This window comes from Pristiophorus japonicus, chromosome 10 (genome assembly GCF_044704955.1).
Source record: "Pristiophorus japonicus isolate sPriJap1 chromosome 10, sPriJap1.hap1, whole genome shotgun sequence".
In the NCBI taxonomy this organism is placed as follows: domain Eukaryota; kingdom Metazoa; phylum Chordata; class Chondrichthyes; family Pristiophoridae; genus Pristiophorus; species Pristiophorus japonicus.
Genome location: NC_091986.1, coordinates 141164049 through 141191971, shown reverse-complemented (window position 1 = coordinate 141191971; position 27923 = coordinate 141164049). Strand labels below are relative to the sequence as shown.

Here is a 27923-nt window from a genome sequence, read left to right as displayed (position 1 = left end):
TTGTATTGCCCCCTTTTATTTATAGATTCAGTATATTTAACAGATTACAAAAGGTAAGTTTCATGATCCATAATTGGTCAGAGAAGGTCTCAGCTAATGCAGGATTGTGCTCTGCAACAAAACCCAGCAACTCTTTGCGAAGCTCAAAAACTCTTTCAAGGACTCTGCCGCGAAATAACCAACGTACCTCAATGTGAAACAATAATGTTTCATGTCCTGCACCCATTTCTGAACACAGCTTTGCAAACAACGGTAAATTCATAGGTCTAGACTTCACAAAATTCACAGCTGTCACAGCTGCATTTAACACAGCATGTCATTTGGGTTCCATTCTTTTTGAAGCAGGGGCTTGGCAATGCAACATACAATGTGTCATGATTACCTGTGGGTTTATGGCTCTTATTCTTGCGACAACACCACTCTTACTGCCTGTCAAAGTGGCAGCACCAACTGTGGAAACAGCAACACATTTCTCACATTTAAGCGATTCTGATTCTATGAAACTATCCATTGACTTAAATATTTCCTCTCCTGTTGCTTGTTCTGGCCTGACAGAAAAGAGAATCTTCTAAAATTTCCGCCAGCCAAACATAGTGAACGTAATAATTGCGCTGCACTACCAACATCAGTTGTCTCATTGAGCTGAATTGTAAACTACTCACATTCATGAAGCCTTTCAGTCAATTGGCATTTTATATCTATTGAAAGTTCCTCAATTCTTTTTCTAATTATGTCATTAGAACCTTCAACTTTTGTGCTGCATCTTTGCTCACCATCACTGTGTATATTTCTATAGCAATTGGAAGAATCAGCTCCTCTCTGACAGTATGGGCTTTCTAGCATTTAGCAATCTGAAATGCTGTTAAGAAGGATGCTTTCAGGGCCTTTTCTGGAACCGATGTTATATTTGTCAATTGAGTTTTCTAACAACTGTATTGTTTTTTCCATTCAAAGAAGTCTTTCAATTTATCTTTACATTCCGATATGCCTTGTTGTAAGGTGTCGCTTTAGTTTTGCAGGTTACCTTGTTTCGTTGGATAAAGTTTGTAAAGTCGCAACACATTGTGGCCATCCATCACTAAGCTTCATCAATGCGAATTCTATATAACTCTCCTCAAACTTTCCGTTCTATGTTTGTTTCTTGCTCTAGGAATGAACTCCAGAGCTTTGTTTTCTTTTTTAATGGCCTTATTAAGCTGCGATGCTACTTTTATTGATTTGTGTATCTGTATCCCCAGATTCCTCTGCTCCTCTACCCCACTTATTTTCCAAGGAATGTGTGGCCTCCTTATTCTTCCTACCAAATTGCACCACCTCACACATATCTATATTGAAATTCATTTGCCAATTACACGCCCATTCTGCAAGTTATTAATGTATTCTTATACTTTGTTACAATCTTTCTCGGTATTAACTATACCCGCCAATTTGGTGTCTTCATTATGAGATAGCAAAGCATCCTCCAGGTTAATTTAAAGGATTATATGGAAAATTTTCCGGTTACAAAAAAGAGCAAACATGTACAATGACATTTATTACTATGCTGTCACCTATTTCCAGGTGGTTTGTTTCTAGTCAGAATCCACTGTTGGAACTAAATATGCCTGTGCTACTTTCTCACCTCTCCCCAACTGGCAACAGCCCACTCACTCCTTGGTCCCACCAGGGCTACTCACTAGCAGCAGAAATTGAGTGTCAGCTGTGGCTCAGTGGGTAGCACGCTTGCCTCTGAGTCAGAAGGTTATAGGTTCAACTCTCACTGTTGGAGGTGGCATTTTTCGGATCAGATGTTAAACTGAGGTCCGTCTGTTCTCTCAGATGGATGGAAAAGATCCCATGGCACTATTTCAAAGAAGAGCAGGGGAGTTATCCCTGGTGTCCTGGTCAATATTTATCTCTCAATCAACATAACAAAAACAGATTATCTGGTCATTATCACATTGCTGTTTGTAGGAGCATGCTGTATGCAATATGGTTGTCATGTTTCTTAAATTATTACAGTACTCCATAAGAACATAAGAAGCAGGAGTAGGCCATATGCTCCTCGAACCTGCTCTGCCATTCAATAAGATCATGGCTGATCTGATCTTGGCCTCAACTCCACTTTCCTGCTTGTCCCCCATAACCCTCGACTCCCCTATACTTCAAGAATCTGTCCATCTCAGCCTTGAATATATTCAAGAACAAAGATTCCACAGCTCTCTGGGGGTAAAGAATTCCAAACATTTATGAACCTCCGAGAGAAGAAATTCCTTCTCATCTCTGTCTTAAATGGGCGACCCCTCATTCTGAAATTATGCCCCCTAGTTCTAGATTCCTCCACAAGGGGAAACATCCTCTCAGGATTTATGCTGTCAAGCACCCTTAGAATCCTATATGTTTCAATAAAATCACCTCTCATTCTTCTAAACTCCAATGAGTATAGGCCCAACCTGCTCAAACTTTCCTCATAAGACAACCCTTCATCCCAGGAATCAACCTCGTGAACCTTCTCTGAACTGTCTCCAATACAAGTATATCCCTCCTCAAATAAGGCGACTAAAATTGTATGTAGTACTCTAGGTGTGGTCTCACCAATGCCCTGTACAGTTGTACCAAGACTTCCCTACTTTTATACTCCATCCCCCTTGCAATAAAGGCCAACATTCCGTTTGCCTTCCTGATTACTTGTTGTACCTGCATACTAACTTTTTGTGTTTCGTGTACGAGGATGTCCGAATCCCTCTGTACCGCAGCATTCTGTAGTCTCTCTCCATTTAAATAATATTTTGCTTTTCTATTTTTCCTACCAAAGTGGATAACCTCACATTTCCCACATTATACTCCATCTGCCAAATTTTTGCCCACTCACTTAGCCTGTCTATATCCCTTTGCAGAATCTTTGTGTCCTTCTAACAATTTGCTTTCCCACCCATCTTTGTATCATCAGCAAATTTGGCTACATTACACTCGATCCCTTCATCCAAGTCATTAATATAGATTGTAAATAGTTGGGGCCCCAGCACTGATCCCTGTGGCACCCCACTAGTTACAGCTTGCCAACCTGAAAATTACCCATTTATCCCGTCTCTGTTTTCTGTTAGTTAGCCAATCCTCAATCCATGGTAATATATTACCCCCAACCCAATGAACTTTTATCTTGTACAGTAATCTTTTATGTGGCATCTTATCGAATGCCTTCTGGAAATCCAAATGTACCGCATCCACTGGATCGCCCCTGCTCGTTACATTCTTGAAGAACTCCAGCAAATTTGTCAAACATGATTTCCCTTTCATAAAACCATGCTGATTCTGCTTGATTGAATTATGCTTTTCCAAATGTCCTGCTACTGCTTCCTTAATAATGGATTCCAGCATTTTCCCCAAAACAGATGTTACGCTAACTGGTCTATAGTTTCCTGCTTTCTGTCTGCCTCCTTTTTTAAATAGGGACGTTACATTTGCGGTTTTCCAATTCGCTCCCCAGAATCCAGGGAATTTTGGTCGATTACAACCAATGCATCCACTATCTCTGCAGCAACTTCTTTTAGGACTCTAGGATGCAAGCCATCAGGTCCAGGGACTTGTCTGCTTTTAGTCCCATTATTTTACCGAGTACTACTTCTTTAGTGATAGTGATTGTATTAAGTTCCTCTCTCTCTATAGCCCCTTGATTATCCACTATTGGGATGTTTTTAGTGTCTTCTACTATGAAGACCGATACAAAATATTTGTTCAAAGTCTCTGTCATTTCCCTGTTCCCCATTATTAATTCCACAGTCTCATCCTCTCGGGGACCAACATTTACTTTAGCCACTCTTTTCCTTTTTAAGTACCTGAGAAACTCTTACTATCTGTTTTATATTTCATGCTAGTTTACTTTCATAATCTATCTTCCCTCTCTTTATTATTTTTTTAGTCATTCTTTGCTAGTTTTTAAAAGTTTCCCAATCCTCTGGCCTCCCACTAGTCTTGGCTACATTGTATGTCCTTGTTTTCAATTTGATACCATCCCTTATTTCCTTAGTTAGCCAGATGGTAATCCCTTCTCTTCTAGTCTTTCCTTCTCATTGGGATATATTTTTGTTGAGAGTTATGAATTATCTCCTTAAATGTCTGCCACTGCTTATCAACCATCCCACTCTGTAATCTATTTTCCCAGTCCACTTTAGCCAACTCTGCCTTCATACCTTTGTAGTCTCCTTTACTTAAGCTTAGGACACTGGTTAGATATCCAACTTTCTCACCCTCCAACTGAATTTAAAATTCAACCATGTTATGGTCACTCATTCCTAGAGGATCCTTTACTAGGAGATCGTTTATTAATCCTGTTTCATTACACAGCACCAGATCTAAGATAGCCTGCTCCCTGGTTGGTTCCGCAACATACTGTTCAAGGAAACTATCCCAGATACACTCTATGAACTCTTCCTCAAGGCTATCCTGCCCAATCTTCTAGCCTACCACTTTTCTTTGCAACTTTGTATGCCTTTTCTTTCAACTTGATACCATCCTTAACTCCCTTAGTTAGCCACGGATGGTTCATCCTTCTCATAGAGTCTTTCTTTATCAATGAAATATATCTTTGTTGAGAATTATGAATTATCTCTTTAAACACCTGCCAAAAGTACTTCATTGGCAGTAAAGCACTTTAAGACGTCCAATGGTCCTGAAAGGCACTATATAAATGCAATGTTTTTTTCTTTCTTTATGACTGTCTTTTACTGAGGAAATATCTTTACCTTCATTTTTATCTTTCTGGACAAGGATTTGAAACTTACCACATGCAGAACCTCTGATTCTAACACTGCCCCTTATGTAGTGACCCATTTACCATTAGGAATCCATGTGGTGCAGTGGACAAGAATGTTGTCTTTCATCCCCACCACCTGTGACGGGGGTTAAAGATCATTGTTGGGAAGGAATGCAGGGAGTCGAAAGTGGAAAACTGTTCAGCCCCCACCTTATTCCACAGCCCTTGCCTTGACAGGCACAAACATGCATATTCTCCCCCCAAAACAGTCGCGTTCCAAGAACTAACTTCTTACTGTGCAGTGTGTGAGCTGTTCAAACCAAAGTGATTCAGCTCAGTGTGTGCAATCTATGTTTTCAGGAGTCCAGGCTCACTCTAGTTATAGTAACACATAACCTCAAGCTAGTGAACGTTGCCAATGTTAAGTATCTATCCAGAACAAGAATACAAACAAGTTTACACCGCTCTTTCTGCCAAAATGACTGCACAATCCCAGCTGCGGGCCACTCTACCTTACAATGGCAAGTCAGGGTGGGGGACTGGGTGCCCTTTCAGGTGCCGACAGCCTGCCCTTACCATGGATATGACCACATCCCCTTGCTCTGGCGCAATGAATCTCCAGGAACTTCAGGGCCACACAATTCACTGTTAAAGATGAGAGCAATGCACAGTATGGCCAAGTAACAATGCACATTGACTTAGGGTGCTACATATTGAATGTGGTTTCAGACATTGTCATCCATTACTGACAAGCAATAGAAAAAATCATAACGGATTTACCCTTATTCAACATCCTATGGATTGATGAGGGTACATTCGGAATACAGGTTGGTGAGGGTATATTCAGAATACAGGTTGAGCGTCCGAAATCCGGAAACCTCCGTACCGAGCCATTCCAGATTTCGGGTATTTCCGGATTTTGGAACGTCTTTGCCTGGGCCGAGGTAGGTGGGGTCAGGCAGCCGAGGCCGGGGCGAAGTCAGGCTGGGGTGAGGTCGGACCCCCGAGGGCCAGAGTGAGGTAGAGCCGGGGCGAGGTCAGGCCGCCGAGGACTGGGGCGAGGTTGGGCCGCTGAAGGCTGGGGTGAGGTCGGGCCGCTGAAGGCGGGGGGAGTCCGGATTTCGGAACATTTTCCGGTTTCCGGACCACCCCGCCACGGATTGGCCCGGTGTCCGGATTCCGGAACATTCCGAATTTTGGAACTCCTGATTTCGGACGCTCATTATGTGCACAGTTGATCCTTTTATTAGATTGAAGACATTGGTGTACTGGAAAAGGTTTTTTAAACAATCAACAAGGATGATTCTAGACACGGCTCTATGCAAGGGCAGCCTCACAGAAGTAAATTTGTTTTAATTGGAGAAAAGATTAGGATAAAATAATGTACATAGGCTATTTAACCTGATCTCTGAACCGGAACGAGAAGATATGACTGCAAAATTCATAAGTAACAACCAAGACTAGAGATTAAAATAAATCTTTTTCCCCATGCAGTGAATTACATTGATCAAAATAACTGGATAAATATCTGGGTAGGAATGAAATTTTCTAATTATTTCTAGAACACAGCAGTTCCGGAGTTGCTGGGAACACGGAAATGTCATCTTTCATATTCTAAGAATATAAGAAGAATTGGCTTATTTTGGCCCACATATCATGTATTGGAAATATATTGCCACCACAAAACCAATCACTAGCTAAACAGAGATACTGAAAGATTTCTGGTAAATCTCCATACTCAGGTCTCTGTGGCATGACTCAAGTCAGAATGTTAGGAGAATGGGGAGCTGAATGAGAAGCCCTCGTCTTGGGACCAAAATAAACATTTGTGATTTTTTTTTAAATTACAGGTGAATACTAATTTCTATCCCTAATCTGAGGTAATTCAAAGTGGGGAGGTCTGGTGATTTTTCAAATCTCACTGACTCCTCCCAATGACCGGAAGCTGCACAGATGCATACTGCGCATTAATCTAGAACCGGAAGCTTCTTTATTTTCTACAGAGCATTTTTGACAGGCATTTTTCCTCACAGCCTGCTCTCTCCCCTTTTTCAAATATCTAATTTGACTTAATTTCGGAAATTTGGAGTTCAGACTGACCTTAAAAAGATGTGGAGGGGGAAGAATTTCCACAGAGTTTGACCGATGTCCCTCCATAACTTCAGCAGAAACCACAAAGAAACAGTGTAAAGAGACACCTTTTGCACTGTTTCTCAAGAGGTTCTGCTGAAGTTACAGTGGGGGAAACTGGTAGGATGGGCAACAATTGATCGAAATGGATCTGTAAAATGAGCGAAACGTTTACCAATTTCTACCCTAATATATGCAACACATACAAGTGGATCGATATTTAGTCAGCCTCAGGGTACATCAACGGATTGACTTAGTAACATCTGTTTTTGTAACTAATTTTTAATTAAAATGGTAAAAATGGCTTACACCAGTTATCAGCAGTATTATATCACAAATTCGTTCAAACCATGACTAAAGAGATGTATTGTGTTAACATTGTAACAGAACAGGCATAATTAATTCTCATGAATTATTAGAGTACTCACATTACCTATCATACTGAAAATATACATGAGCATGAATGGAGCTAGAGCTCTATCCTAGCTGATGCATAGCAAGGGATGCACAATTTACCAGCTAGTTAACTCAGTCTAAGATGAATGGAGATCAGTCAGCATCTCCTCACGATGCCATGCTGAAGTGGAATGCATGATTTATGAGGGAGGAAATAGGGGAGAAAGGGCATGAGCCTGTTGTCTGTTTTAGTGGCAAATGGATGATATGCATCCAAATCAGCACCACTGTGAGACCTTTTAAGATAGATCTGATTTATTCCAGTGCTATTTTGGAGCTCATAATCTCAATAGTTTGAAATGGAGATCTATTTGCCAGTATAAATGCAGTAGTAGAGAAGCTGAAAGCTCACTTCCATTCACTTGTGTATGACAAGCTGCCAGTGTCAGAGACTATGCAACTCACATATTTCAGGTCCTTCTTCAGAGACCTGTTGGACCAAGAGCATCTGTGTTACTCTGAAGCAAGGCAAAACATAGCCAGCCAGTATAATTTCACTGGTGGAGCTTTCTCAGTGCAGTAACAGAAAAGCTCAGTTTACCCCTTTGAGTAGGGTTTAGCCTTCCTGTAAACAATTTCACAAATTGGCTTTGGCTTTTGGATGGGAATATCCTTCAGGCTACAAACAGTTCCCTGCAGGCTTCCAGCTGATTATGGATCATTGTAACGTATATATATTTTTGGTTTGCATCCCTTGTGTACTTTAGGTAACTACTTTTTCAACATGACAACATTTGAAATCTCCTTAGAAAGGCTGAAAAACAACACATTTCTTGTGACATTTCTTGGGATTGGATTCATATTACTGTCACATCAAGTCGTGGCACCACATTCGGCTCTGAGAGACACAGAGGCAGGAATCTGGGGTTGGCAGTCTGACAGCTGAATGCAAAGTTTCTAAGGGAGACCACTAATTTAAACTTGGATTTTACATTCTTATTGTCTTAATTTCAACCAGCTGGATAGTTATTTGTTTATCCCCACAAGAGCCTGTGCAGTTTGGCACTAATGTGCAGTTTGATTGCATGCTTCAATGACTTAACTCCAAGCAGTTTATCTTTATATCAGCAACCCAAGACTAATATTCGATGAAATAATTAGGAAGATTGCTGTACAAGGGTTACATTCAAAAACTAGAAATGTAGGCCCCGAATTTCCTAGCTCCCATTATGGCAAAATTTACACCGTTTTCAGCGCCAATCTCACCAAAGGGAATTTACACCGGAACTTCCTGCAGAACTCATTGCCTACACCGGTACGTAAAAACCAGTGCAAAACAAGCACAAATTTAGTGTGACCAATAGGATCCCTATGTAACTCGGACAAAGCACTATAAAAGCACAGAGAACATATGCCACTTTTCAGTGTTGCTTAGGAGTTGAATGTTCATTTCAGACTACGTCTCTCTTTAATTAAAAAAATTAATTTATTCAGTGTGCCTCAACAGCATCTTCATTTTCACTGAAAGGTGGCCACTGAGAAGACGAAGAAGCACGGCTGGCAGGAAAAGGACCTGCAACTTTTCCGATAAAGAGCTGCCGACCTGCTTGGAGGAGATAGAGGTCAGACAGGACTATCTCCTAGGGACCAAAAAGGCCAAGACAGCCGGAATCATGAGTCGTGGCACCTGGAGGGAAGTAGCATAGGCACCGAGTGCCACCTCTAACTCCCAGAAGCTCAGAACAATGCAGGAATAAGTTTAACAAGCTGGCAAGATAAAACACACACCATGATCTCCTTTTCTTCCTTGCCTACCCTGGGGACCACCACACCCCAAACTCTCTTAAAGCAGAAGTCACACAACTCACACTTCAGACTGCACTCGGCTAAAGGACACCTCTATCACTGAATCTTAATCACCATCATCATCATAGGCAGTCCCTCGAAATCGAGGAAGACTTGCTTTCACTCCAAAAGTGAGTTCTCAGGTGACTGAACAGTCCAATACGGGAATTACAGTCTCTGTCACAGATGGGACAGACAGTCGTTGGAGGAAAGGGTGGGTGGGGAGCCTGGTTTGCCGCACGCTCCTTTCGCTGCCTGTGCTTGTTTTCTGCATGCTCTCGGCGATGAGACTCGAGGTGCTCAGAGCCCTCCTGGATGCCCTTCCTCCACTTCGGGTGGTCTTTGGCCAGGGACTCCCAGGTGCCGGTGGGGATGTTGCACTTTGTCAAGGGGGCTTTGAGGTCGTCTTTGAAACGTTTCCTCTGCCCACCTGGGGTTCGCATGTCGTGTAGGAGGTCCGAGTAGAGCGCTTGCTTTGGGAGCCTTGTGTCCGGCATGCAAACAATGTGGCCCACCCAAAGGAGCTGGTCGAGTGTGGTCAGGGCTTCGATGCTGGGGATGTTGGCCTGATCGAGAACAGTGATGTTGGTGCGTCTGTCCTCCCAGGGGATTTGCAGGATATTGCAGGGGCATTGTTGGTGGTATTTCTCCAGCGATTTGAGGTGTCTGATATATATGGTCCGAACCTCTGTATGGCTCAGATATCAGCCCTCCTGTTTGGCTCAGAGACGTGGACCATATACAGTAGACACCTCAATCCTTATCACACGACAATCGACTTCCACCTCCACGGAAGCTCAAACTGCAGCTTTTAGATTGTATGCCACCTTGAATCGTGCCTTCCAGTCTCTGACTAAGATGAAGAATCAAGGCTTCTAGGATTTGCTGGCTGCCATCACATCAGACATTCAGCTCATGACTGTACTCACAAATCTAGGGCCAAGTGGAAGGGCTGTGGTTGCAGTTCAAATGCCTGATGCTGCTGACTCTCTGGACAGCAGTACTAGCAAGGGCTTCGGCCTTTCCCCTCAGACTATCACGCCAGTAGAACATGGCAGGCGACACCAAGCTGCATAGGAGTTTCCTCCAGAGACGCAGCCAGCAGCACCTACATTATAGTAACCAGTTCTCATGAGTTGATAGCCAGCTCAGCTCCATAATCCTTCAGTCCCACTTCGGGAGCCCCCCACTTTCCACCTTCCTGGTCTCAAGGACACAGTTAGATATAGCAGAGAGAACTTATCCGAAAGGCTCATCTAGACATCGGAAGAATGGCGGTGTTGAGAGAGGGGGGAGGGTGACTGTTTTCTGAGCCCACCTCCGTTTATGCCTTCTTACTCCTGGGGGCTGCTTTGTAACTGCATGATGGGTGGATGTTCACTTCCTCAGTTGTGAGTTAGTTACATTGTGCTTTGTTGTTTATTGAAGCCAACTTAAAATCTGTTTTCATTGTATTAAAGTTTGATTTTCACTTTCCTCTGGTCTGTTAGTCTTTCAGATCACAGTCCCACAAGCATCTGTTCACATGACTGATTCAGGCTTATTCTGGCATAGGCTTCTAGGGTGCACGAAGGCTGATGCATTGCCATGTGCTTGGGTGGGTATTACTGTCAGACAATAATTATTGAGTGAGAGTGAGGAAGAAGGTGGTCTAGCTGCGTTCTGATGGGGGCAGTTACTTACTGAACACCTCCACTCAGAACTACCCTCCAACTGCACTGGCAGCTCGAAACGATGACTCGCCTGAGCAGGCATCATCCCTTGGCTCAGGGATCTACAGTTCAGTATCTTCTGACTCAACAGGCTCCTCGAAAGGCATCTCCAGGCTGAGCATTCCCTGCAAGGCAAAATTGTGCAGTGCATAGCGGACCAGAATAATTTTTGCCACCTTCTCTGGCGCATTCTGCAGGACACTCTCTAACTGTCCAGGCACCTGAAGAAGCCTTTCTGAACCCTGAAGTTCCACTCTACTGTTGATTGCCCCTACACTCTGGGGAACTGTATGGCCCTGTCTCTTTCTTCCGTGTGGAACATGCCATAGGTGACGTGAACATAGGCCTTACAACTCTCTGGCTAATGTTGCACAGATCCCCCCCATGGCCGACTGGAAGGATCCAGAGCTATAAAAGTTCAGGGCCGTGGGGACCTTCATCATGACAGATAACACCCCATGCGAAGTAAACTACGGCTTGAAGACGTAGAATCATAGAAAGAATCATAGAATGATACAGCACAGAAGGGGGCCATTCGGCCCAACGTGCCTGTGAGGCTAGTTGGTAGAGCTATCCAATTAGTCCCATTCTCCTGCTCTTTCCCCATAGCTCTGTCATTTTTCCCGATTCTCTTTTGAAGGCAGTGCATTCCAGATCACAACAACTTGCTGCATAAAAAAAATGTTTCCTCGTGTCACCTCTGGTTCTTTTGCCAAGTCCCTAAATCTGTGTCCTCTGGTTACCGATCCTTCTGCCACTGGAAGCAGTTTCTCCTATTTACTCTATCAAAACCATTCATGATTTTAAACATCTCTAAAAAATCTCCTCTTAACCTTCTCTGCTCTAAGCAGAACAATCCCAGCTTCTCCAGTCTCTCCAATAACTGGTACCATTATCGTAAATGTCCTGTACCCTCTCTAAGGCCTTGACATCCTTTCGAAAGTGTGGTGCCCAGAACTGGACACAGTTACTCCAGCTGAGGTCTAACCAGTGTTTTAGAAAGGTTTAGCATAATTTCCTTGCTTTTGTACTCTATTCCTCTATTTATAAATCCAAAGATTCCATGTGCTTTATTAACAGGCTTCTCAACTTGGCCTGCCACCTTCAAAAATTTGTGTACGTACACCCCCAGGTCTCTCTGTTCCTGCAGAATGTCACGTAGATGGCCAATGGCTTCCTTTCTGAAGCAGTCTCCGGACACATCTCCTCCAACACATCCTGACATGACATATGCAGCCTGTACACGTTCTGGCGGGAGAGGTTAATAGCAAGTGGGATGCTATTTCCTGGCATGTGCCTCACTCTCAGGCCTCCAACCTCTGCTGCTGCTCCTCTTCCTCGATGATGCTGAATATGGGATTGCCCGTTGGGAAGACCACAACAGCTGCTTGACCCTTCTAGAAAACAGGGGTGAGCAGGCTGAAAAATCTTGGGGTCGAAGCACTTTGATTAAGTTTGGTGCAGATCTCAGTGATAAAATAAAATTGTGATAAATAAAATCACCGTAAAACTGCAGACATGAAGCTACAAAGTTTAGGACTCTTCCAAGGCTGAAACTGCTCAATTCGGCTGATATCAGATGACTTCGGGTCCTGCTGTGCCTTTACTTTTGTGTGTAAATCTACACCAGCACATTATTTATGTAAATGCAGGAATTTCATGGGGAAGGAGCCACTTAAATAAACAGCAGAAGGTTTTGGTGGATATACCTCAGAACCGACACAAGCGAGTGCGACCATTTGCATGTAGCGATGTGTCAGCATAAAACCGCCGTCAATCAGTTACATCTGAATTTCCATGGGAAAAACACAGCATAACGCTGCTCTTACACCATACTTACACCAAAACGTTTCAGGAAATTCAAGGCCATAGTTTCTGAATGTGAACAAAACTCACAAGCACCCTTGTGTGAAAGGTGCTAAAAAGAAGTCTGTACAAATCACCTACAAAGCAGTAATATTGTCAATAGGACGAAGTAGTTGCAACAGTGACTAGACTTCAAAAATGTACTTAATTGGCGGTAAAACACTTTGGGACATTCAGAGGTCATGAAAGGAGCTATATAAATGCAAGTTCTTTCTTTCTTATTGTACACCAGACAAGCAAATAGCACAAGTAAAATGGGCTCTTATCACCAAACTGGAACATTAAATATAATTCATTTGCACTTCTTTTGTCTGTTTCCCTGCTATTTTTAGCTGTGTGTTTTGCACTACATGTAGCAAAATTGTAAAGACATTGGGGGGAATTTTTACTGCCAAAAATGAGCAGTTTGGGTAGGAGTTTAAAGTGGTAGGAATCTGAATCTCGACCCCAACTCACCTACGTTTGGTTTTAATGATGGAGTTACAGGGGGAGGCAGGTCCCAAGGGGTGGGCTGGCACTTTATGAGGCTGTGTGCCTCAATTTGAATCTCCATTTTAAATGTAATTCTGGGCGGCCAGATCTTTCAGCCTCGGGGAACCCAGCAGCTAAAGGAAGGTGAGGACTGCTGGATTCAGGAGATAAGTGCCTTTCCACTTAGAAGCTGGACCCTGCCTTACGATGTCCCCTGTGATCAGACACTCCTTCCGATCTCCCCCTAACCCTTCCGATCTCCGACACCCCACACTAGGCCTCCAATCCCCAGCCTCTCCATCCAGCCTCCAATCCCAGTCTACCGACTCCGACTTCCCCCTCCTGTCCTCCCACAATCCCGGCCATCCGACCCGCCCCCCCAATCTCCAACCCCCTCTGAACACGGCCTTCCAACTGTCCCCCTCCCCCCATCTCAGCCTTCCCACCCCCCACCCCACCCCACACGATCCCGGCCTCCGTTCCCTCCCTCCTCTCTGCTCCCCGGCTGTGGCCTGGTGCCGCAGGTCTGCTCTGCCCGACAGCCTCTCAGGTTCTCCCGGGTTTTCCAACTGCAATCCCGACTCATCTCCAAGTTAAAATCCTGCCTGCTCTTTATAAAGATATGTATAATTTAACTTCACATAGTCCATAGAGGAAACTGAAAATCATTGATCTTAATGAACTGACATTTTCAAATGAAGATCTCTCTTTGATGTTAGCAGGCACTGATACAGTTTGTTTAGAATTTGAAGTATGCTTTCCCCAATGATTTAAGTGCGTATTTGTGCTGCATCAATCAGGAACGTCTCCAGTCTGTGCAGGGCAGCAGTGGGAGGGGCCCAGTTGGCCTCAGCACCCCTGGGTTACAGCAGTATAAGAACACTGATCTTGCTCATGTTCTCTACCCAGAATCCAGCCTAAACTAGAACTCCCCCATGGACAACTACCCACCAACGCACATCATCAAGGCTCCAATGGTTTGTCCCCATCTCCTGAGCAGTAATCTGGTGGACGGAACCGCCTATTTCAATAGCTTTTAGCCATTAACTTACTCAAATGCACCTCATCTTTCCTCTCCACAAAATGACCTCTAGTTGTCTACACTCACAAGCCTTTATTTTGTAATCAATGCCTCATGCCAATAATTCAAGCCAATGGGAGTGAAATTCAGTTATACACTCTGTCTGATTTTCCATTCCATTGAAGATTTGCTACAGTCTGTTTTTCACCCCAGGAACAGCTGAATTTCATCCTCCAGGATCCTACTGAACACCCATTGACTGGCAATAATCTAGCAACTACTAGTATTGCTCCTTTGGCCTTAAATATGCTTTCATTTTCCGGTAATTGTCCTATCCATTCGATCATTTGCATCATTGTGTGAAGCAGTTATAGTTCCCTTACTTTCTCCCTTCCTCAAACCATCTATCCCATGGGGTAGACATTAGACATCATTGCTCCCATTTTACAGTAATAAAACTGGCACAACAAAGCCCATTTCGGAGACCACGTCCTGTGCCTCAAGGACGTCTGAAAAATTGGGTTAGTTCACTTTTTGGGCATCTCTGGCGGCTGCCTATGAAGCCTGTTTTAGGCCCCTTGGCAGAAATTGCTTTAGGACAAGTAAAACAGGAGGTGGGCCTGCTCCACTCAGGAATTCTCAGCAGTAAGAATTCCAAAAAACGGTAATCTTTTTAAAACAACTTTTAAAATCATTCCTCTGGAGGCAGGAGGAACAGGAATATTTCCCCGAGTAGTATCCTATTCAGCTCGCACTCCCGTTGTTGCTTCATCAACCCCCGCCCCACCCACACCACCTACCTCTCTCCCCTCCAGACTTACTTTTGGGCGAGGCAATTGTCCAAAATCTATTGTCAAATGGGCGAGCTGCCTGTGGAGGCATAATGTTAATGAGGCCCGAGGCCCAATTTCAGGCTGGCCTTGGAGCCCTAGTTGGGGCCCGCAAGCCTTCGCAGTGCCAATTCTGGACTGAAAAGCAGGCCTAGATGAACTTCTATCCCTATGTGTGTTTGTGCCATGAAACTGACTTGATATAAGAAGTCTACATTATCCAAACTCAGGCAACAAATTTGTTTCAGAATGTATCTTATTCAAGCTTACACCCTTTGATAAGGACATTTTACTTTTCTTTCATCATAGAAACATAGAAAAATAGGTGCAGGAGTAGGCCATTCGGCCCTTCGAGCCTGCACCACCATTCAATAAGATCATGGCTGATCATTCACCTCAGTACCCCTTTCCTGCTTTCTCTCCATACCCCTCGATCCTTTTAGCCGTAAGGGCCATATCCAACTCCCTCTTGAATATATTGAACGAACTGGCACCAACAACTCTCTGCGGAAGAGAATTCCACAGGTTAACAACTCTCTGAGTGAAGAAGTTTCTCCTCATCTCGGTCCTAAATGGCTTACCCCTTATCCTTAGACTGTGACCCCTGGTTCTGGACTCCCCCAACATTAGGAACATTCTTCCTGCATTTAACCTGTCCAGTCCCGTCAGAATTTTATATGTTTCGATGAGATCCCCTCTCATTCTTCTAAACTCCAGTGAATACAGCCCCAGTCGATCCAGTCTCTCCTCATATATCAGTCCTGCCGTCCCAGGAATAAGTCTGGTGAACCTTTGCTGCACTCCCTCAATAGCAAGAATGACATTCCTCAGATTAGGAGACCAAAATTGAACACAATATTCCAGGTGAGGCCTCACCAAGGCCCTATACAAAAGCAGCAAGACCTCCCTGCTCCTATACTCAAATCCCCTAGCTATGAAGGCCAACATACCATTTGTCTTCTTCACTGCCTGCTGTACCTGCATGCCAACTTTCAATGACTGATGTATCATGACACCCAGGTCTCGTTGCACCTCCCCTTTTCCTAATCTGCCGCCATTCAGACAATATTCTGCCTTCGTGTTTTTGCCAGCAAAGTGGAAAACCTCACATTTATCCACATTATACTGCATCTGCCATGCATTTGCCCACTCCCCTAACCTGCCCAAGTCACCCTGCAGCCTCTTAGTGTCCTCCTCACAGCTCACACTGCCACCCAGTTTAGTGTCATCTGCAAACTTGGAGATATTACACTCAATTCCTTCATCTAAATCATTAATATATGTTGTAAATAGATGGGATCGCAGCACTGAGCCCTGCGGCACCCCACTAGTCACTGCCTGCCATTCTGAAAAGGACCCGTTTATCCCGACTCTCTGTTTCCTGTCTGCCAACCAGTTCTCTATCCACGTCAGTACATTACCCTCAATACCATGTGCTTTAATTTTGCACACCAATCTCTTGTGTGGGACCTTGTCAAAAGCCTTTTGAAAGTCCAAATACACCACATCCACTGGTTCTCCCTTGTCCACTCTACTAGTTACATCCTCAAAAAATTCCAGAAGATTTGTCAAGCATGATTTCCCCTTCATAAAATCCATGCTGACTTGGACCGATCCTGTCACTGCTTTCCAAATGCGCTGCTATTTCATCTTTAATAATTGATTCCAACATTGATTCCTGTCCAGCTGCAGCAAGACCTCCCTGCTCCTATACTCAAATCCCCTAGCTATGAAGGTCATTTGCCTTCTTCACCGCCTGCTGTACCTGCATGCCAACCTTCAATGACTGATGAACCATGACACCCAGGTCTCGTTGCACCTCCCCTTTTCCTAATCTGCCACCATTCAGATAATATTCTGCCTTCGTGCATTTGTTTTCTACCCTTACTTACTTCAGCCAATGTGAGGACAGACAAAAATACACTATTTTAGCTTGTTTTCAAAAGAGCAGGCAACCACCTGCCACAACAAACACAAAATAGCAGTCTGATCTGAGATGACTTCATCTGAGGCTTAAGCATCTGCCATGATGTAAATGTTCAGGCACCTGGGTAATTTAAAGTGACAGAAAAAAAATACAATGCATGTGTCACCCTGCCTCTTTGAGAAGATGAAACAGTTCAAAAAAACTCACACTAAGTATTAATAAGAGTGACCATATATTAGTTACAAATAGATTTTACTCATAATGGCCTAGAAATTTGCTGACTCGAAAACGGGCGGTTGCACCGCAGGTCGAGATTTACTCACCCCCATAAAAAAACAAATCATAGGCAGCATGTTATGACAGTGCTACTTGCTAATTTGAATGATTTCAACATACAGCTGAGCGATGAACGTGATGCTTCAGGCTGTGCGCTCAGCAGTAGGCCCAATGTAGCTTCCCTGTAGTGTTCCTGGAGCGAGGCTGCCTTTTCTTAAAGCAAGGCTGTCGTTTTAGAAAGTAGTCTCTAACCCCTAAGGCTCAACTGTCTTCTGAAACAAAGACGTAAAAAATAATTCCAAACTAGGCAGTCTTCAGTTCTTAAAGCTGAACTGTCTTCCGCACATAAAAAATCGTAAAAGCGCTTCAACACTAACACAAATGGCTTAACAGGCCAGGGAAAGGGGACCCAGAGTCTTGCATGCAGCACTCCAGTTTTGTGCAGGGGATCAAAAGTGGAAGAGAGGTCCTCTACCCACAGGGGGCCAGGAGGCCCTTCAGAAAGAAGTGTGTGGGACCAGATTGCCAAAGAGGTCACTATCAGCAGTGTCCCCTCCAGGTCTTGGCTCCAGTGCCCAAAGAAGCTTCATGACCTCGGACGAGTGGTCAGTGAATGCATCTTCAAAAGCCATCTCCTACCAACTGCACTAACAGCCTCACACACTGCTCAATGCATGACCCCACAGTCATGTATGTAACCACTATGTAACACCACTGTATTACTGTATACACTCAACCTAGATGCACACCTTGACCTAGATACAATTTAAAAAGAGGCAGCTCGTGCAGAGCACTGAGTGCAGCAGCAAAGAGTGGCATTCGTGAGTTTGGTAAGTGGGTGAGTTCAGGCAAGTGGGGGTGGCAGGTGCTGTTTTGTCTTGTTTTTCCTACCAGTGCTGACACTAGAGCAGCTGATAAGGAGTGCAAGAGTAGGAGATGGAGGCCCAGAGACCAGCCCAACCAGCTGCAGACAAAGATAGAGAGGTGCGAAATCGAGAGGTGACATCACAGCCCAGCTGATAAATGGTTGGCTGTTCGACTGGTAAGTATAACTCTCTTTTAGACTGACTTTTAGACTGGTTTAATTGGCAGCGAACTACTAAGTAGCTGTTTGGTGTTTAAGTAAATTTTAGTAAGTAAATTAATTTAAGGGTTAAGTCATGGCAGGAGAGCTTGGACCCATGCCATGCTCCTCCTGTGCTATGTGGGAAGTCAGGGACACTGTGCGCGAAGTGTGTCCAGCTGCAGCTCCTGACAGACCGCATGATGGCACTGGAGCTGCGGATGGACTCACTCTGGAGCATACGGAATGCTGAGAATGTTGTGGATAGCACACTTAGTGAGTTGGTCACACCACAGGTAATGGTTCGGACAGATAGTGACTGGGTGACCAAGAGACATGGCAAGAGCAGGAAGGTAGTGCAGGAGTCCCCTGCGGTCATCTCCCTCCAAAACAGATATACCGTTTTGGATACTGTTGGGGGAGATGACTTACCAGGGGAAGGCACCAGCAGCCAGGTTCATGGCACCATGGGTGGCTCTGCTGCACAAAAGGCCGGGTAAAAGAGTGGGAGAGCTATAGTGATAGGGGATTCTATTGTAAGGGGAATAGATAGGAGTTTCTGCGGCCGCAACCGAGACTCCAGGATGGTATGTTGCCTCCCTAGTGCAAGGGTCAAGGATGTCTTGGAGTGGCTGCAGAGCATTCTGGAGAAGGAAGATGAACAGCCAGTTGTCGTGGTACATGTAGGTACCAACGATATAGGTAAGAATCGGGAAGAGGTCCTACAAGCTGAATTTAGAGAGCTAAGAGTTAAATTAAAAAGTAGGACCTCAAAGGTAGTAATCTCTAGATTTCTACCAGTGCCACGTGCTAATCAGAGTAGAGGGAGCAGGATAGTTAGAATAAATACGTGGCTTGAGCAGTAGTGCAAGAGGGAGGGATTAAAATTCCTGGGACATTGGAACCAGTTCTGGGGGAAGTGGGACCTGTACAAAAGGGACAGTCTGCACTTGGGCAGGACGAGAACTGATGTCCTAGGGGTAACATTTGCTAATGCAGTTCAGGAGTGTTTAAACTAATATGGCAGGGGGATGGGAACCTATGCAGCGAGACAGGGCAAAGTAATATGGAGTCAGAAACAGATGGTAGAAAGGTAAAAAGCAATAATGGAAGGCCGAGTAAACAAAAGCAAGAAACAAAAAGGGCCACACTACATCATAATTCTAAAAGGACAAAGGGTGTTAAAAAAACAAGCCTGAAGGCTGTGTGTCTTACGCAAGGAGTATCCGTAATAAGGTGGATGAATGAACTGTGCAAATCGATGTTAACAGATATGATGTGATTGGGATTACAGAGACGTGGCTCCAGGATGATCAGGGCTGGGAACTCAACATCCAAGGGTATTCAACATTCAGGAAGGATAGAATAAAAGAAAGAGGAGGTGGGGTAGCATTGCTGGTTAAAGAGGAGATCAATACAATAGTTAGGAAGGACATTAGCTTGGATGATGTGGAATCTATATGGGTAGAGCGGAAGAACACCAAAGGGCAAAAAACATTAGTGGGAGTTGTGTACAGACCTCCAAACAGTAGTAGTGATGTTGGGGAGGGCATCAAACAGGAAATTAGGGGTGCATGCCATAAAGGTGCAGCAGTTATCATGGGTGACTTTAATATGCATATAGATTGGGCTAACCAAACTGGAAGCAATACAGCAGAGGAGGATTTCCTGGAGTGCATAAGGGATGGTTTTCTAGACCAATATGTCGAGGAACCAACTAGGGGGGAGGCCATCTTAGACTGGGTGTTGTGTAATGAGAGAGGATTAATTAGCAATCTCGTTGTGCAAGGCCCCTTGGGGAAGAGTGACCATAATATGGTGGAATTCTACATTAGGATGGAGAATGAAACAGTTAATTCAGAGACCATGGTCCAGAACTTAAAGAAGGGTAACTTTGAAGGTATGAGGCGTGAATTGGCTACGATAGATTGGCGAATGATACTAAAGGGGTTGACAGTGGATCGGCAATGGCAGACATTTAGAGACCGCATGGATGAACTACAACAATTGTACATCCCTGTCTGGTGTAAAAATAAAAAAGGGAAGGTGGCTCAACCGTGGCTATCAAGGGAAATCAGGGATAGTATTAAAGCCAAGGAAGTGGCATACAAATTGGCCAGAAATAGCAGTGAACCCGGGGACTGGGAGAAATTTAGAACTCAGCAGAGGAGGACAAAGGGTTTAATTAGGGCAGGGAAAATAGAGTATGAGAGGAAGCTTGCAGGGAACATTAAAACGCACTGCAAAAGCTTCTATAGATATGTAAAGAGAAAAAGGTTAGTAAAGACAAACGTAGGTCCTCTGCAGTCAGAATCAGGGGAAGTCATAACAGGGAACAAAGAAATGGCAGACCAATTGAACAAGTACTTTGGTTCGGTATTCACTAAGGAGACACAAACAACCTTCCGGATATAAAAGGGGTCAGAGGGTCTCGTAAGAAGGAGGAACTGAGGGAAATCCTTATTAGTTGGGAAATTGTGTTGGGGAAATTGATGGGATTGAAGGCCGATAAATCCCCAGGGCCTGATGGTCTGCATCTCAGAGTACTTAAGGAGGTGACCTTGGAAATAGTGGATGCACTGACAGTCATTTTCCAACATTCCATGGGCTCTGGATCAGTTCCTATGGAGTGAAGGGTAGCCAATGTAACCCCACTTTTAAAAAAAGGAGGGAGAGAGAAAACAGGGAATTATAGACCGGTCAGCCTGACATCGGTAGTGGGTAAAATGATGGAATCAATTATTAAGGATGTCATAGCAGCGTGTTTGGAAAGAGGTGACATGATAGGTCCAATAATCATGGATTTGTGAAAGAGAAATCATGCTTGACAAATCTTCTGGAATTTTTTGAGGATGTTTCCAGTAGAGTGGACAAGGGAGAACCAGTTGATGTGGTGTATTTGGACTTTCAGAAGGCTTTCGACAAGGTCCCACACAAGAGATTAATGTGCAAAGTTAAAGCACATGGGATTGGGGGTAGTGTGCTGACGTTGATTGATAACTGGTTGGCAGACAGGAAGCAAAGAGTAGGAGTAAATGGGTACTTTTCAGAATGGCAGGCAGTGACTAGTGGGGTACTGCAAGGTTCTGTGCTGGGGCCCCAGCTGTTTACATTGTACATTAATGATTTAGACGAGGGGATTAAATGTAGTATTTCCAAATTTGCGGATGACACTAAGTTGGGTGGCAGTGTGAGCTGCGAGGAGGATGCTCTGTTGCTGCAGAGTGACTTGGATAGGTCAGGTGAGTGGGCAAATGCATGACAGATGAAGTATAATGTGGATAAATGTGAGGTTATCCACTTTGGTGGTAAAAACAGAGAGACAGACTATTATCTGAATGGTGACAGATTAGGAAAAGGGGAGGTGCAACGAGACCTGGGTGTCATGGTACATCAGTCATTGAAGGTTGGCATGCAGGTACAGCAGGCGGTTAAGAAAGCAAATGGCATGTTGGCCTTCATAGCGAGGGAATTTGAGTACAGGGGCAGGGAGGTGTTACTACAGTTGTACAGGGCATTGGTGAGGCCACATTTAGAGAATTGTGTACAGTTTTGGTCTGCTAACATGAGGAAGGACATTCCTGCTATTGAGAGAGTGCAGCGAAGGTTCACCAGACTGATTCCCGGGATGGCGGGACTGACCTATCAAAAAAGACTGGATCAACTGGGCTTGTATTCACTGGAGTTCAGAAGAATGAGAGGGGATCTCAATAGAAACGTTTAAAATTCTGACGGGTTTAGACAGGTTAGATGCAAGAAGAATGTTCCCAATGTTGGGGAAGTCCAGAACCAGGGGTCACAGTCTAAGGATAAGGGGTAAGCCATTTAGGACCGAGATGAGGAGAAACTTCTTCAGCCAGAGAGTGGTGAACCTGTGGAATTCTCTACCACAGAAAGTTGTTGAGGCCAATTCACTAAATATATTCAAAAAGGAGTTCGATGTCATCCTTACTACTAGGGGGATCAAGGGGTATGGCGAGAAAGAAGGAATGGGGTACTGAAGTTGCATGTTCAGCCATGAACTCATTGAATGGTGGTGCAGGCTCGAAGGACCGAATGGTCTACTCCTGCACCTATTTTCTATGTTTCCATGTTTCTGCAAGGGGTGAACTTGTGGGAGACACTCCTTACCTAATCACTCAGGTATAAAAAGGGAGGTCCCATGTAGGGTCATTATCTTTGGAGTGCTGTGAATAAAGAGTTCAGGTCACAGAGTGACCTTGTACACATAATGTGCCTCGTGTGGTTTCATACTGTAGAGTAAGGACTTTACATTGGCGACGAGAAACGGGAATTCACGACCCACGAGAATGGCCACCGGCAGCACAGAGGAATGGTACTGTGTTGGGGAAGACTGGGACGATTTTGTCGAGAGGCTTCAGCAAAGCTTCGTTACGAAAGAATGGCTGGGGGATGCAGCGGCCGACAAGCGAAGGGCTCATCTTTTGACAGGTTGCAGACCAAAGATTTACGCACTCATGAAGGACTTACTAGCACCCGAAAAGCGGCGAACAAAACCTTTGAAGAAGTTCGCAAATTGATCGGGGCGCACTTCAAACCGGCGAGTAGCATACATATGGCCCGACACAGATTCTACACCCACCGATGTCATGAAGGACAGAGCATACCGGTCTTTGTAGCGGACCTCCGGCGTTTGGCTAGCCTCTGTAAGTTCACAGATGCCTGCAGCGGGGAGATGCTAAGGGACTCCTTTATCGAGGGCATTGGTCATGCGGGAATTTTCCGCAAATTAATTGAGACGAAGGATTTGACCTTGAAAGCGGCGGTGTTGATGGCTCAAACTTTCATGGCGGGGGAGGAAGAGATGAAAATAATATACGTGCGCAATTCTGCCTCTAACGCAGCGATGGATCAGGGAGTCAACATCATCAATGTGACCCCGAGCCCCGCAGGCAGGCAGGGGCAGTCCGAAGCAATAGACCCCAGAGCAGGACTTCAACAGAGACAATGGCAGGCTGAACGGACATTCACGCCATCACAGTGGACAATGTGGCCTGGGGTGGGGCCATAGACACCCACTGATAGGGTACTTAAGAGCAGTCAAAGGGACAGTCAGCACAGAATGTCTGGCCATAGCCCTTTTGTTCCCAACAATGGAAACTTTAACTCATGCTGGAGGTGTGGGGGAAAACACTCAGCTAGATCTTGCAGATTTCAACAGTTTGTCTGCAGGAACTGCAATCTCAGTGGCCACTTAGCTCGAATGTGCAGGAAGCCTGCAGCCAGACTAATATATGAGGCGGATGGACCAGAAGAGGGTTCTTTGAGGTAGGATGACCTTTGGGGCAAATCGATGGACGCCGAGGTTCAGCGGGTCCATGTGGCGAATATTCATAGTTCATACACCAGAACACCACCAATGATGATGAGGGTTTTATTAAACGGTATCCCTGTACGCATGGAGCTGGACACTGGGGCCAGCCAGTCACTCATAGGTGTTCAGCAATTTGAGAAGCTATGGCCACTTAAAGCCAGTGGACCCAAATTAGCACGTGTTGATGCACAATTACGGACTTGCACTGAAGAAATCATTCCGGTGCTAAGCAGTGCAATGTTGGCTGTCACACACAATGGGGTAGTGAATCAGCTACCGCTTTGGATTGTCCCGGGCAATGGTCCCGCACTGTTGGGGAGGAGCTGGTTAGCTGAGATGAACTGGAAATGGGGGGATGTTCACGCAATGTCATCTGTGGAGCAAAGTTCATGCTCACAAGTCCTACAACCATTCGATTCACTATTCCAACTTGACGTCGGGACTTTCAAAGGCACTAGAGTAGTGCTGTCAATTTCAATACATCAGCTCGCATACAGCGATGGGCTCTCACGCTGGCTGTTTATGACTCCATCCGGCACCGGCCCGGCACTGAAAACTGCGCTGACGTGCTCAGCAGGCTTCCACTGGCCACCACTGAAGGGGCAACAGAGCAAAGCACCGAGATGGTCATGGCTGTCGATGCCTTTGACAGCGCAGGCTCCCCCATCACAGCCCGCCAGATCAAAATCTGAACAAACAGAGATCTCTTCCTATCCCTGATTAAGAAATGTGTCCTGACTGGGGATTGGGCGTCCGCACACGGAGTATGCTCTGAGGAGGTCAGACTGTTGCACAGACGGATGGATGAGCTCTCCATCCAAGTCGACTGCCTACTATGGGGTAGCCGGGTAGTTATGCCCCAGAAGGGCAGGGAGGCATTCATCAGGGAACTCCACAGCGAGCAATCAGGCATTGTGCTGATGAAGGCCATTGCCCGGTCACACATTTGGTGGCTTGAAATTGATTCAGACCTGGAACACTGTGTTCGCAGGTGCACGACGTGTGCCCAGCTGGGTAATGCCCCCAGGGTGGACCCGCTCAGCCCGTGCCCTGGCCCACCAGGCCATGGTCACGAATTCATGTTGACTACACAGGTAAGATGTTCCTTGTGGTAGATGCGTACTCGAAATGGATCGAGTGCATCATTCTGAATTCATGCACGTCATCCACCACCGTGGAAAGCCTACGTGCGATCTTTGCAACCCATGGCTTGCCGGATATCCTGGTTAGTGATAATGGCCCATGTTTCACAAGCTATGAATTCCGAGAGTTTATGTTGGGCAATGGCATCAACCATGTCAGGACTGCGCCGTTCAAGCCGGCCTCCAATAGCCAGGCGGAACGTGCGGTCCAAATCATTAAGCAAGGTATGCTCAGGATTCAAGGGCCCTCCCTACAATGCCGCCTATCACGCATCCTGCTGGCCTATAGATCCCGACCGCACTCGCTCATGGGGATCCCGCCCGCAGAGCTACTAATGAAACGGACACTCAAAACTCAGTTGTCCCTCATTCACCCAGTCCTGACCGACATAGTTGAGGGCAAGCGCAAGTCACAAAACGAGTACCATGACCGTAATGCGACGGGGAGATGTCTAGAAATAAATGATCCTGTATTCGTCCTCAATCACGCCATGGGGCCCAAATGGCTTGAGGGCACTGTAATTGACAAAGAGGGGAATAGGGTCATCGTGGTAAAACTCAACAATGGTCAGATATGCCGTAAGCATCTGGACCAAGTAAAAAAAAAGGTTCAGCACCGACACGGAGGAACCTGAAGAAGACCATGAGATGGATTTCACAACACTGCCAGTGAATGAGCAACAAGAGCAATCAGAAGAATGCACAGTCCCTGTGGTCAACCCGGACAGGCCGGAATCACCACAGGTGACAGGCACTCACGTCAGTGTCCAACAACCAGAGCCCCAAATGCGGCGCTCCACGAGGGAGCATAGACCACCTGAAAGACTAAACCTGTGATTCCAATAATACTTTGTGGGGGGAGGTGATGTCATGTATGTAACCACAATGTAACACCACTGTATTACTGTATACACTCAACCTAGATGCACACCTTGACCACAAGGGGTGAACTTGTGGGAGACACTCCTTACCTGATCACTCAGGTATAAAAAGGGAGGTCCTATGCAGGGTCATTGTCTTTGGAGTCCTGTGAATAAAGAGTTCAGGTCACAGAGTGACCTTGTCCCCAGAATGTGCCTCGTGTGGTTTCATACTGTAGAGTAAGGATTTTACACCCACCCACCCCCATCACTCACCTACCAACAATCTCTACCAAACACCAGGCATTCCTCACATTCCAGCTTCATCTCACCCTCTTGGAGGAGCCGGTGCAAGCAATCTTTGCATGCCACGACTGAGTCCTTGGTCAGCAGCGGAATAGACAGAACACAAGATTGTGGTATCCTCCTTCTCACTTCCCCCTCACCCCACAATCTCTTCTGGTGTACAAGCTGTGCATGGTGCAAGCATGAAGCTCTCCCACCCTCCCCTCATCACAATCCTACCCTTGTGCTTTCCTTATTTCAGAAACCCAGGAATTCGAGCCTGCACAGCCAGTGGTTGAACAAGATGAGGGAGAGTAGAGTGAAGAAGAAGAAACATCATCACTCGATTTGACACTCCCAGCCATCAGCTCCTCGAGATCGTCCTGCAAGGCCATCTGCAGTGTCCCCCACTGAAAGTCAGCAGCCTGCCACCAGCCATGCTGCAACTTCTGGGGAAGCACTGTGTAGGAGCACTAGGATAGGCAGGCACATGCACAAGAGTGATTAGTTGATTTTTTGATGTAATATTGGATGCATATATGGATAAAAGTTTGATCGAAGGTTTGCTTTGTGGTGGCTTTTATTTCAGCATCGTGGCCAAGAGGATGCTGTGATGGTCAGTAACAGAGGAAGGTAAGGGGTGGGACAAATGTTGAAAGGGGAATTAGGATTGTGGTCACTAGTACTGATTCTATCCCGGATATCCCAACCAGAAAGGGACTGTCTGGGTTACATCCTCCCTTCGGCTTCTTCCTCTTCAGCTTCCCTCTATGAGCTGTTTGTCCCCTTTGCTGCCTCTGCCTCATCTCCATGTGCTCACCAGGACTCTGAGCAAGAGGTCTTCTCAGAGGCCTTCTTTTAAGAGCCAAAGCCTTGCAAGCATCCAGCAGCACTCCCTGCACACTTCAACAACTTTTTAAATGTAATGCACCAAGACACTACTTCAATAAAATATTTATAAAACACTCCAAAATCTGAAATCAAAACTTACCTGAACGATGTATGTGTCCCTTTAAGAAGTGCTGACAGTGTCTCTGCATGCACGTTCTTCCACACGTGATCACGAGAGGTCATTATGGCATGCAGCATCATCCAAAATCGCAGTCGTGCATCAAATTAGGCGTTGTACACCAAGTGACGTCACCATCTGCACATTTGCATTGAAGAGGTGAGCGCTGCTAATGGCAATGCTATCGACCTCTCCAAAAACTGCTTACGGGCGCGCTAAGGTAGGAAATTTCCTGGCCAATGTTTCTCTATAGAACAAGAATTGAAATACTGAATAACATTTGTTCATGTTAAACATGAACAAACTCTATCATGTTTGCATTTTAAAATCCTGTCATTACAACCAGTAATTGCTTTGAGAAAATATGAATACAAGTTGTTGTTGTTCCAATAGTTAACATGTTTTGTGATCAGGAATAAAAATATTTTGACACATCAACAGCTGTTTTCTGGTTTCAGTTCCAAAACCAACAACATGTTTGTCCATATGCGGTAGCTATTGAACAATTATACGATATAGCCTCTTAACTACAATACCCGATAGAAGTCATTCCTTTTGTTATAAATTAGTTTCCCTTTTAAGTACTGAACATTGTCAAGATCTTTTTTGAAGTCTGACATTAAGCTATTCCCCATTTTCTCCCTGCTCACAGTTATCTCTCCATACCACATACTCACATCCGCCAAGAACACATATGGGACCCTGCGTCTCTCTGAACCAAGTTGCTCGAAATGCATGAGGGGCATCCAGAGTTCAATCTTTCCTCTCCCTTTCCTCACTCACACATTGCAGGGAAATGTTTAATGTTTGCTGGGAGCTTCCCCACAGGGCCGCAGATAAAATCAGACATTCAGCATTGCGAGGTAGCCCGGTGCAAACTATTAATCCTTGGAATGCACCTTCTTGCTCCACTAAAATGGTTTAAAGCTTACCTTTTCGGGTCTCTTGGGCAGCATTGCCAGTGAAATTTGCTGGAGAGTGCACGGCGCACTTTGTCATCTTAAAATGGCAATTGGTAGGCTG

General features: G+C 45.1%; 1 protein-coding gene across 1 annotated transcript in view; it reads right to left on the bottom strand.

Annotated features, from left to right (window-relative positions):
* The window catches only part of LOC139275111 (E3 ubiquitin-protein ligase SH3RF3-like), a 591968-nt gene that overhangs the window by 215249 nt on the left and 348796 nt on the right, over nucleotides 1-27923 (bottom strand). The window lies entirely within an intron of this gene.